Below are 13,620 nucleotides of genomic sequence, written 5' to 3' on the forward strand. Positions count from 1 at the left end.
CGACTTAATCAATGGAGATGCGAAGAAAGCGATCCTTTCCACCAACCAAATTACCCTCTTGACGATGAACCTGAAGTACTTACCGGCGAACCTGTTCGATACACCATTTTCTCTCTCATTTCCAGAGTATCTCATCATAATTATATTCTATCCACAATTCTAAACCTTATTCATCCGCTCGTTTCGACCGACAATCATCCCGGAGTAATAGCAGAAGTCAACGAACTACGCGCCCGAGTTGTAGCCTTGAAAAATATGGTGCAAAATGTACCAGCTTCAGCAACATCAACGACACCAACAGTACCACCAACATCAATAACAGTACCATCAACAACACATGCTTCAACATCTCATTCTGTACCTCGATTATAATCATCATACTACGTATCGTTCTACATCAATTATCTTCGTTTGACGTGACAATTAGGTAATCTCTAATATTTTAGAGATTATATATCCTTGTTCTAATAGTAAATCAAATGAGTCTAATATCATATTAACTCATTAAATCCATGATTACATCTGAAGAAAATATATATGTATATATATTTTCATAAAGATAGTAATTAAAAATTCTTTCGTACGAACTGTTAATGGTGAAAATATTTTAACGGGTAGGTAATACCCGAAGAATATTTAGATTTCACATTAATAAGTACACTGTACATTTTTTCAAATCTAATTCAACAGTCATTTACTATCCTATTTACAACCACCGATATACGTATCCGTTCACCGCAGAAAAACCATTTTCATCCAATTTTATATTTGGATTTTGACTTACCAGAATCCAACAAGTGGCTTAATGAAGAAAATATTGGACAAAAAATAAAATTTGTTAGAAACAAACAAATTAACTGTGAGAAATTTTGTTAAGAATCCACGCTAACAAAATCCTAGCTAACTGTTTCTAGCTAACTGTTAATTACTTATTACATTTTAATTATACAATTTATTTTATCGCAATTTAATTCTCGCATTTTTATTTATTGTCATTTAATTTCTGTTATTTACTTTACGCACTTTAATTTATCGTCATTTAATTCCTGCTATTTATTTTACGCACTTTAAATATCGGGACATGTATACAAGGTTTCGACATATCATATCGACACATCTATATATATTATTTGGAATAACCATAGACACTCTATATGCAGTAATGCTGGAGTTAGCGATACAGGGTTGAGGTTGATTCTACAATAATATATATAGTTTGAGTTGTGATTGAGTCTGAGACATGTACACGGGTCACGATACGTATTAATTAATTCGAATATTATATATTAAACTATATATGAATTATTGGACTGTTAATTGTGGACTATCGACTGTGGATTAATAACATTGGACAATTAAAATGAATTAAAATATTGATTATAACATATGAAACTAAATATCTCTTCAAGTTTGCCACTTGATGTATCTTAAACCTCATTTGTATCTTGACGATTACAATCTGCGTTCAAACCTTTCATTATTCTTGAAAAACACCTCAATCGAGAGGATGAACCAACCGCACTCCATCTACGGAAGAAAAGATTTATGCATATAGTTATGCATCTGAAAACACTCGGAACCTGAGTAAACGTTTAACACGTATCTATGTCAGATCCTTTAGCATTGTTATTACCGAAAAATAACTTTGTAATCCCTTTCCAAATTAGACAATTTTATCACAGCTCCAACAAGTCAACTTTGACTTTTCACTCGGATTAGCTTATTATAACCCTAATATATAAGTTGGCTTTCGTCATCGATACCGGGAAACCGTTTATATATTACCACATTAGCAGTAATTTCATCAACAACTCCGTTGATCTTTGACTTTCCGAAAAATCACTATATTCAGTGAAACCCTATCATTTACTCATTTACATCTTATAACGAGAATTACTATACCAACTACCGGGAATTAGCAATCAGTATTTTAAAATCTCGCAGCATGTCTACATCAACAGTTATAAGTATACATATAATCCTTATCTCTTATAATTATGATCTTCCACTTTGAAATTTTGAAAAGTACCAGTCTAAAAATCAATACTCCAAATTCTGGAAAAGCTGAATACAGCAGCAAAAATTGTACAAGCTGAATACAGCAGCAAAACTGTACAAGCTGAATACAGCATCAAAAACTGTACACGACCTTAACCGTCGAAGGTATAAAGATAAAGAATAGTATGTTGGCAAAGCTCAGAAAAGTTAGAACTGAAAACCGGATTGAGCAAACCATGAAGGAGACTCTGAACAAATTACAAGGACTAAACTTGTATATAAAGAATCCAGATGATTCTGTTTCTGATGAAATCTTTAGCTAATACCTTACTCCTTAATCACTTTAAATCATCGTGAATGAATTTCCTCATCACAATTTGATTCTGAAATCCTAAGATATCATCGTACCTTACTTTATTAATATCCTCAATATTTCTGAAGATATCTTCATAAATATTCTCGTCCGATATTAATTATCTCTACGCGCTATCTGTATTACATCATAAAAGGAAACTGTTTTAGTTTCCATATTCTGTGAACCTTCGAATTTAAGTTATGAATGATTTTTGAAGTAGTGTTGGAAATTGAAGCATGAGTTAGTATAATATAATGACACTTGATCAACGTGATTATATTACAGTAAGTCATGTTGAGTTTTTAATGGGACATGATGATTCACATATCATAACGTTATCATGTGCCATGTTACATAACTCTTTCATTCTGCTTAACTTCTGAACATATCAAGAAGGTAAATTCTTGATAGTTCTATTCTCAGTGATTCTGGTAATTTGACAAATCAAATCGTGCTATTACGTTCTTTCTTGTTTAGAACATTAAGTTAATTCAAAACTCCATACCTACGAATTTTGGACCATTACTTGCGAAAAGAAAACAAAAGCATGAAGCTCCGAAATAGAAAAGGGGTATAAATTGCAGCAAATAAGATAGAGCATTAACAGTGAACGACAATGATTATAGAAGACCGGAGCAGGGAGCTCCAAAATATAAGAAAAATATAAAGCCCAATAACAACACGGAAATTACAAACCGTGTATATCAATGTTTATCGCAACATAAAGACACTGGAGAATTAAAAACACTATAACCCCAAGGGCGAAGTAAAAGAAAACAGATTCATCCGGTGGAAGTTAGAAAAGGAGAATGATTGTTGCGATAGTAAGGATAAGGACAAGGATTAGAACTGGATTAAGCATTTTCACAATCTTCTGAATTTGGGAATTGAGCATAGGAGTGATAAAAGTAATGAAACGGAAGAGGTTAATTTATAGTGAAATATCTGATAAAGAGATCGAGGCAGATAATCGAATTTAATTATAGAGATCTTAATTTCCATAAATCCTGAAGAATCAAATCTTATAGATTTCCAAGATGTCTTTTAAATCCCTTGAATTCTGGAATTCAATCGTGACTACGTCACCGGTTAAGTCAAATCTTCATTTACTCATTTCACTCTTTTTTGATAGCTTCATTTGTACTCTTCGAATAATCGATTTGTTTTATCCATATTACTCAATGATGATAAAACTCTATTTATCAACTCATATTCGTCATGAAAACATTTTTATGATTAGCCATGACGACCACGATCAAATTTCGGGACGAAATTTCTTTAACGGGTAGGTACTGTAACGACCCGGGAATTTTTGACCAAATTTAAACTCAATCTTACTATGATTCCGACACGATAAACAAGGTTTGTAACGTTGAGTCTTAAGAATTTTTGAACTGTTTACATATATTCAATTAACCTTCGACTGCTCTCCACGATTCACGAACCATTAACTGTAAATAGATATGTGTGTATATATATACGTATAAATTCTATAAATATTATTATATGAATACTGTAAAATATATATATAAGATATAAATACTATGTGTTGGAAATTTACAATATCTATTTCTATTAAAAAATAACATAATATCCTAAGTAAAAAACAAAATATGTCATTATACATAATAAATAATTAATAAATTAATACAACGTATTATCAATCTACTAAACTTACTTACAAGTTAAAATATGGTTATTATATTAATAATGTTATTTTTACTTTCATTAAAATAAATATTAATATTAATGTCAAAACTATAGATCTTATTATGTTAATATTATATATAGATATAGAATCTAATACATGTAAATTGTTACATTAATGTTGTTATTATTATTTTAAAATCATTATTTAGAAAATAATACAATTTATTATTATCACTAATAATATTATTATTATCATATTTATTATTGATATCACTAAATATTAGGAAACCTATTAAAATCATTATCATTGTTATTATTATTAATATTACTCATTTATCCTTATTAATATTATTGTTATTATTATTATTATAAATACTCTGGATTAATATTAATTATAAATATTAATTGTGAATATTAATTATAGAAAGGAACCGTAAAAATCTGATTTAGAATCAGAATAGATTTCAAGTTACTTCCAACCTTTATATAATATTCGATTCTTGTTAAAAAACCAATCACGATCAATACTATAAAGGGTACGGTTCTGTTAAACTTCATTGTCTAGGATATATTTTTTTTACAAAACTGTCTGCTTCCTCTTTTTCTTCTCTGGTCGACGTAACCTTGTCTCAATATTGTTATTAGTCGATCTCAGTAATAACATCAGGTTTTACTTTAAATATTCAGTCCCATTTATTTATCAAACCACGTTATTGTGTAAAGGAAAAACAGAAAACACAGATTCTTATAAAGCTCGCTACCCTGTTCTTCATTTTTTTTATATCATTTTTCAATTTTGAACCAAATTCCAAAAAGTAATATTGCAACTTTGTTAGGAATCCTTTAGAGAAACTCTCTGCAAAATTTCAAGTTCCAATTCCTAGTATCAAGTTCCAATTTCGAAGTCAAAGTTTTAAAACTAAAAAGTCAATATTTGTTCTTCAATCAAATTTGAGTTCTAATTGATGTTTCTGTTGAAATTGATGATTCAGAAGGTTTATATAAACAATTTAAAACTTAGTTTGTGTACAAGTCTTTGTCCAAAAATTGCTCAAAAATGAAGAACATTATTTTTTTTAACAAGCTGCGACAGCAGCCTTTTGCTGCAATTCTTTTTATATATTTTTTTATTTGTTTTCAAGTAACATAACATTTTATATTAGTTTGTTAATATTTTGAAGTAGTCAAAACCTCTGTTTTGATTATTGATACGTTCATGGTTGATTAGTAATTGGAAGAGAAGAAGAGTATAAACGAAATCAATACTGGTTAAATAAATACAGGGAGCTTATAAATCAGAAAAACGAAAATGGTTGAGTGGTCTGGGTGTTTGCTGCATAAACTTGAGGTCTCGGGTTCGAGCCCTGCAGTGGTCTATTCTTTTTAGAATTTGTTTTAAAGGTAGTCCTTACTAGTAATATTTATTATTATAATTATAATTATTATTACTATTATTGTTATTATAAATTAATATTGTTATTGTTACTATTGTTATTATCATTACTTATTATTATTACAACTAGTATTTTAATTAAAATTATTATTATTATCATCAAAATTAAAAGTATCATAAACATTATTAGTATTACAACATTTAGTAGTATTATTATCATAATTATAAGTCTTAAAACCATTATTATTATTAATATTATTATTATTATTATTATTATTATTAACATTACTAATGTATTTATTATTATAATTTTTGTCATGCAAGTACTAGTTATCATTATTAGTAACATAAGTAGTATAAATATTATCATTATTATTATAAACATAATCATTAGTATTATTATGATTAAACTTATTATCATTATTATTATTCTTATAAAATTAATATTTTGTTATCACTAAAACTATTAATATTATCATAAAAAGATACTTTTATATAAAAACACATTACGTTATACTTTTATTACTAAAAAGATATTAACTAAGCTATATCAATTAATATATAAATATATACTAAACCTTAATATATAGTTTTTATTATTAATCATAAGTAATAATTATATAAAACATATAAACTAAATATATTAAAATTATCTAAATAACATATAGTATAACAAGTATATTATTAATAACAAAAATATATATATAATTGATCGATTACGATTACGTGTATTAATATATCCACAAATGATATAGGTTCGTGAATCTGAGGCCAACCCTGCGTTGTTCAATGTCATCATATGTATTTTTACTACAAAATATAGTATTGTGAGTTTCATTTTCTCCCTTTTTAAATGATTTTGCAATATATATTTTTGGGACTGAGAATACATGCGCAACTTTTATAACTGTTTTACGAAATAGACATAAGTAATCGAAACTACATTCTATGGGTGAATTATCGAATCGAATATGCCCCTTTTTAGTCTGGTAATCTAAGAATTGGGGAACAGACACCCTAATTGACGCGAATCCTAAAGATAGATCTATGGGCACTAATAAGCCCCAGTCAGAGAATTTGAACTGCTTTAGTACTTCGAATTTATCATGTCCGAAGGGAGTCCCGAAATGATGGGTGTAACGACCCGCACTTTTTCGATCATACTATACTTATAAGATTAATATTTACATAAATTAAACCTTGCCAACATGATAAGCAATCCAAATTGTCGAGACTTATATTTCCGAAAAGAATTTTACACAACGTTTGACCGTCTAGTTTGACCAATGATATCACGAACTATACAATATATGATAATTATACGTTTGTGTATATATATGTATATATACATATTTAACATGATTAATGAATGTTTTAATATCTCATTTTGTATTAATAACAACAAGTTATATGTGTATTTTGAAACTACTAACTTAAGTTTTCAAAACGATAACAATACGTAACGTTATTTGACTTAAATACTTAAGACTATAATGTTTATACATATATTGTATAAGTAATGTATTTAATCACTTTTAAGAACTTAAATACATAAAATCATATAAGTGTATTCACAAAAGATAGCTATATTTGAATCCTCATTCCATTTTTCACAAAATTTCTATACGTATACTTAGAGTATTTGTACTCGTATCATACCTAGCTTCTATACGTATTTACTATTCGTATATACACATCAAATCACCACCTAATCAGCTCCTATACTTGCCCTCATCAAGAGGGAACTTCTTTTTGACATTTAACTTCAATAATTATACAAAAATACAAGCTTGAATTTTGTTTTGTCCCCCCCCCTTGGCCACGTTTTATATGCCATCCCCATAACCAATTTTTGATCACCATTCTCACTTCTAAATCACTCTCTAACTCTTTTACTTGAAAGCCCTAAGAACTCCATAACAATTCAGTAACTTACCAAGAAGATCTACCTTCAAAAGCCATACTAAAACACCATAAGAAAACCATACAAAAACACTTCAAGAAAACCCTCCAAGAACACCAACTTACTACCAATCTTTCATCCACTTCTATCACCCTTTTGATTCTAGCTTCTTACTTCTCTTTTACAGCAAACTTATCCAAGGAACTTGAGGTAGTAACTATGTTCATAACCTTATTCGATTCATATATATATAGCTATCATATTTTGTGGTATACAAGTTTAACAACAAGAACATAGTTTGAATGTTTTCAAACTTGTTTGCAAACTAAATAGATCCTTCTAACTTAACTTTTAAAATACTTCAAGACCTGTAATATAACTTATGTATATGCTAATTTAACAAGGTAAAACTTGGTTTTTCAAAGTATAAGTATTTTTAGAAAAATGGTCATTAAATGATTTTGTTGTAACGAAAATGATTAACTTCATAAGTTTCACTAAAGTTTGACCTATGCCGTGTGATTTTGAATACAAACTAAGGTATTTACAGTTCATAGTCTTAAAGAGGGACTCGATCCAAGGAGATGGCAAGTTGAATCAACGAAAACGGACTTGTAACGAAGAAACTATGACCGAAACAAAATTGGTTATCCAAGGCTTAAATGACTTCGGGATTCATTGGAAAAATTTACATAAAATCACATACTTCTAAGATAACATGATATTTTATATATATGTACTTATAATTCAATTTTATATGGTTCAGGATTACCCGTAAACAACACGAGAAGATTAATCATAAGATCCCATGATTGTACGCAACACGTCATTTGACAACACCGGTACCATGGGTCAAGATTAATCTCGACCAATACATATACGTTGGGGTTTTATTTATTTTGTTGGGGGTTTTATTTATTGCGGGTATATTAAACATCTAAAAATGAACCATTAAAAATTGAATTACTAACATCGGAATGCTAACTTCGGACTAAGGAAATATTCAAAGTATTAAAAGTATAACAAGTATATATATATATGTAACGTTTGTTTAAAATGAAAACATATTGATATATTATATATGGATAGGTCCGTGATATCAACCGGAAGACCGAGTCAAATTATATATATCATCAAGACAAGTGTGAGTATATAGTCCCATTTTTTTAAACTCTAAATATTTCGGGATGAGAATACATGTATTTTATGTTTTACGATATGGACACAAGTAACTGAAAAATATATTCTACGTTGAGTTGTACCACTGGCATACTTCCCTGTAGCTTGGTAACTAATATTTACAGCGGTATTGTAAACGCGAATCCTGTTGATAGATCTATCGGGCCTGACAACCCCAACCGGACTGGACGACCAGTATTCAACGGTTGCACAGTACTTCGTTTTTGTGACTACACTTGGTACGGTGTAGTAAGATTTCATATTAAAGGGAATATGCGACGTGAAAATGTTAAGTATGGTTACCGAGTGCTCAACCACTTAGAATACTTTTATTAAACTAATTATATACGAAATCTTGTGGTCTATATATATATTGCAGCCGGCATTAAACCTATATCTCACCAACTTTATGTTGACCTTTTTAAACATGTCTATTCTCAGGTGATTTCTAAAGCTTCCGCTGCATCATGTTGGATCTAACCAGGATCTTGCGTACGCATGTTTGTGTCAAAAATAAAACTGCATATCCAAGATGTTGTACTGTAAAATATGCTAGAAACCGTGTTGTTGTCATCATTTGTAAAGTTTGTAAGTCGAAGATTATCGCTAAACGTTAATCTTCTTTTTATTGTCTTAAGTTTGTAACAAAAATAATGGTTATGGTTTGTAATGTATAATATATGCAGTTTTCTTTCAAAAATGTCTCATATAGAGGTCAATACCTCGCAATGAAATCATACGTTATCTAACGCGTTCTTATGGTTAAGGACGGGTTATGACATGTGGTATCAGAGCGGTGGTCTTAGCGAACCAGGTTTGCATTAGTGTGTCTAAACCGATAAGTCGTTAGGATACATTAGTAAGTCTGGACTTTGACCGGGTTTGATTTTAAAAAAAAAAAAACCATTGCTTATCACTGTTGGTTAAAAATTCATATGTAAATATTATGTAAGTACTAATGGGTTAGTTGTTGTGTGATAGATGTCGGGCTCGAAACTTATTATCACATTCAGCGACTCCGAATCAGAATCTTCAGATTGTGTTTCAGTCATTAACATATCCGATGACGAAAATGGTATTTTTGGGGAAGACTCACAATTTCCAGATGAACCAACTATAGAAATATCGGAAAGTGAACCCGAGGAGGAAAGTGAACCCGAAGAGGAAAGTGAACCCGAAGAAGAAAGTGAACCCGAGGAAGAAATACTAGAAATTACGAAAGAAAAATTCGATCAAGGAAAGAAACGAAAAGCGAATGAATTAGAAAATTCAAATCCCGAACTTAGTGAGAATGACGTAGCACCAATTCCACTCAACACTACCACCCCTATTCCCGCTATTCCTATTAGTGCTATCCCCGCATCTAGTTCTTCGGCTCCTCAGCCAAAACGTAGGCAGACAGCTAGGATAAGCGTTAGGCCATTCATTGGAACTAAACGCCCTAGAAAATAGACCGAACGATGCACTGCCGTATTAAGCCATGGAATCATATAATGTTTTGTATAATATTATTAGTGTGGTTTGCTTAAAGTTTGATGTAAGATAAGCATATGTAAAATAGCGAAGTATGAAATGCAATAATTTTCCATGGTTAAGTATTATTTAGATTGTAGTAATTGATTCTGTACTAAGCTATTAAGTATGAACATTAACGGGTAGGTACTACCCAAGATATAATTATAAAACGCTAATAAGAAGAAAAGGCTTTTATAATAATACCTGGTTCATATTATTAACAAGCTATAAATGTACTATAAATACATACTACATCTATAATAATCCATGTGAATAATTATTTTCTTTCATTAGGAAATGGCGCGATTGAACCGAATGACGGAACAAGAAGTCGAGAACTTCATCAACCAGCGAGTCAACGATAGAATGCTATGGGTCGAAGCTGCAAGAGCTACTGCAGTTAATCCAAATCCTCGTGTAGGATGCTCCTACAAGACGTTTCAAGCTTGCAAACCTTCATCATTCAGTGGAACGGAAGGACCTATCGGTTTAACCCGATGGATAGAAAAGATGGAGACGGTGTTCAAAATCAGCGGTTGTGATGAAAAAGACATGACCAAGTATGCATCGTGCACTTTACAAGATAGTGCACTCACATGGTGGAAGAATTATGTGAAGGCGGTAGGAGGAGATGTAGCTTATGATACTCCATGGGAAGAATTCAAAGCAATGATAATCACCGAGTATTGTCCAAGGAATGAGGTTATTAAGTTAGAAGATGAGTTACGAAGTTTGAAGGTGGTTGGTACTGAAATCACCAACTACAACCAGCGATTCATGGAATTAGTTTTACTATGTCCTGAATTGGTCCCAACCGAAGCACGGAAGATTGAAATGTACAAAGGTGGTTTGCCCAAGAAGGTCAAGGCAAACGTTACGGCGTCGAAACCTAAGACAATTCATGAAGCTATAACCATGGCGAACGAGCTAATGGATCAGGTCATTTTGGACAAGAAAGCATTCAATACTGAGGTGAAGGTATTGGGGAACAAGAAAAAGTGGAATGGAGGTTATGATCGAGGTAACCAACAACAACCTTATAAGAAACAAGAAACCACGAAAGGTGCGGGTAGCGGTTCAGGCTTTGGTTACAAAGGACAAAGTCCTTTATGCAACCGTTGTCACAAACATCATTTTGGTTACTGCAGTGTGTTGTGCACCAAATGCAATAGACAGGGACATCTTGCTGAAGATTGTAAGGCTCTCGTTACAAATGCAAATGGTAACAAGACTCCTGCCACCAACGCAAATAGAACTGCTTTGGCTAACATTACTTGTTTTGGGTGTGGAAAACAAGGTCACTATAAGAGTCAGTGCCCGAATCAGAATGGCGGACCTGCACGTGGAAGAGCGTTTGTTATTAATGCTAGAGAGGCACGAGAAGACCCGGAGCTTGTTACGGGTACGTTTACCATTAATAACTTATCAGCATCTATTTTATTTGATACTGGCGCCGATAGAAGCTACGTGTGTATAAATTTTTACACTAAATTGAATTGTTCATCATTACCTCTAGATGCTAAGTACTTGATTGAGTTAGCTAATGGTAAACTAATTGAAGCCGATAAAATTTGTCGTGATTGTGAAATAAATTTAGCCGGAGAAACGTTTAAAATCGACTTAATACCCGTAGAATTGGGAGGTTTTGATGTAATAGTCGGCATGGACTGGATGTCCAAAGTAGGAGCAGAAGTTGTTTGTGCCAAGAAGGCAATTCGTATTCCTGGTAAGGATAAAATGCCGGTGATGATTTACGGAGAGAAGGGTGATTCAAAGCTAAAACTCATTAGCTGTTTGAAAGCCAAAAAGTGTTTAGAAAAGGGATGTTACGCTATTTTAGCACATGTTAATAAAATCGAAAAGAAAGAAAAGTGCATCAACGACGTGCCTGTGGCAAGAGATTTTCCTGAAGTTTTTCCGGAAGAATTGCCGGGATTACCTCCATTTAGATCGGTAGAATTTCAAATAGATTTAGTACCAGGAGCTGCACCAGTGGCTCGTGCTCCATATAGACTTGCACCGTCCGAGTTAAAAGAACTTCAAAGTCAGTTAAAAGAATTATTGGACCGTGGATTCATACGACCAAGTACATCACCGTGGGGAGCTCCAATTTTGTTTGTCAAGAAGAAAGACGGATCTTTCCGAATGTGTATAGATTATCGTGAATTAAATAAGTTAACTATCAAGAATCGGTATCCACTACCGAGAATTGATGACTTATTTGATCAATTGCAAGGATCATGTGTTTATTCAAAAATTGACTTAAGATCGGGCTATCATCAACTACGCGTCAAAGAAGAGGATATTCCGAAAACTGCTTTTCGGACACGTTATGGTCATTACGAATTTTTGGTTATGCCGTTTGGATTGACGAATGCGCCAGCTGTATTCATGGACCTCATGAATCGAGTTTGTAGTCCGTATTTAGATAAGTTTGTTATCGTTTTCATTGATGATATTCTTATCTATTCCAAGAGTGAGCAAGAGCATGAAGAGCATTTAAGGTTGATACTGGAGTTGTTGAGAAAAGAACAACTTTATGCTAAATTTTCTAAGTGTGCTTTTTGGTTGAAAGAAGTGCAATTTCTTGGTCACGTTGTTAATAGCGAAGGAATTCAGGTTGATCCAGCAAAAACTGAAGCTATTGAAAAATGGGAGACTCCTAAGACACCAATGCAGATACGCCAATTTTTGGGTTTAGCCGGTTATTATAGAAGGTTTATTCAAGATTTTTCTCGAATAGCTAAGCCGTTGACAGCATTAACGCAAAAAGGGAAGAAATACGAATGGACCTCGGAGCAGGAGAACGCATTTCAATTATTGAAGAAGAAGTTAACTACGGCGCCTATTTTATCGTTACCTGAAGGGAACGATGATTTTGAAATATATTGTGACGCTTCGCGACAAGGTTTTGGTTGTGTTCTTATGCAACGAAAGAAAGTAATTGCATTTGCATCCCGACAATTGAAGATTCACGAGCGGAATTATACGACGCATGATCTAGAATTGGGAGCAGTCGTGTTTGCATTGAAGATGTGGAGACACTACTTGTATGGGGTTAAATTCACTGTGTTTACTGATCATAAAAGCCTTCAACATATTTTTGATCAGAAACAATTGAACATGAGGCAACGTAGGTGGGTCGAGTTAATAAACGACTATGATTGTGAAATTCGTTATCATCCCGGAAAGGCGAACGTGGTGGCCGATGCTTTAAGCAGAAAAGAACGAGAACCAATTCGAGTTCGAGCAATGAACATAAAAATTCGTATGAATCTCAACTCACAAATCAAAGAAGTTCAACGAGAAGCACTTACTAAAGAAAATATAGGAAATGAAATAATGAAGAAGTATGCGAAGCAACTCGTTATGCGGGAAGATGGAATTCGATATTTTGCAAATCGTATTTGGGTACCGAAGTTGGGTGGATTAAGGAAGTTGATATTGAACGAGGCACATAAGACAAGATATTCGATACATCCTGGAGTTGGAAAGATGTACCAAGATCTTAAGACGCATTATTGGTGGCCTAATTTGAAGACAGACGTTGCAACATATGTTGGGGAATGCTTAACTTGTTCCAAAGTCAAAGCAGAACATCAAAAGCCGTCAGGGTTACTTCAACAA

This window comes from Rutidosis leptorrhynchoides, chromosome 5, assembly GCF_046630445.1.
Source record: "Rutidosis leptorrhynchoides isolate AG116_Rl617_1_P2 chromosome 5, CSIRO_AGI_Rlap_v1, whole genome shotgun sequence".
NCBI classification, from domain to species: domain Eukaryota; kingdom Viridiplantae; phylum Streptophyta; class Magnoliopsida; order Asterales; family Asteraceae; genus Rutidosis; species Rutidosis leptorrhynchoides.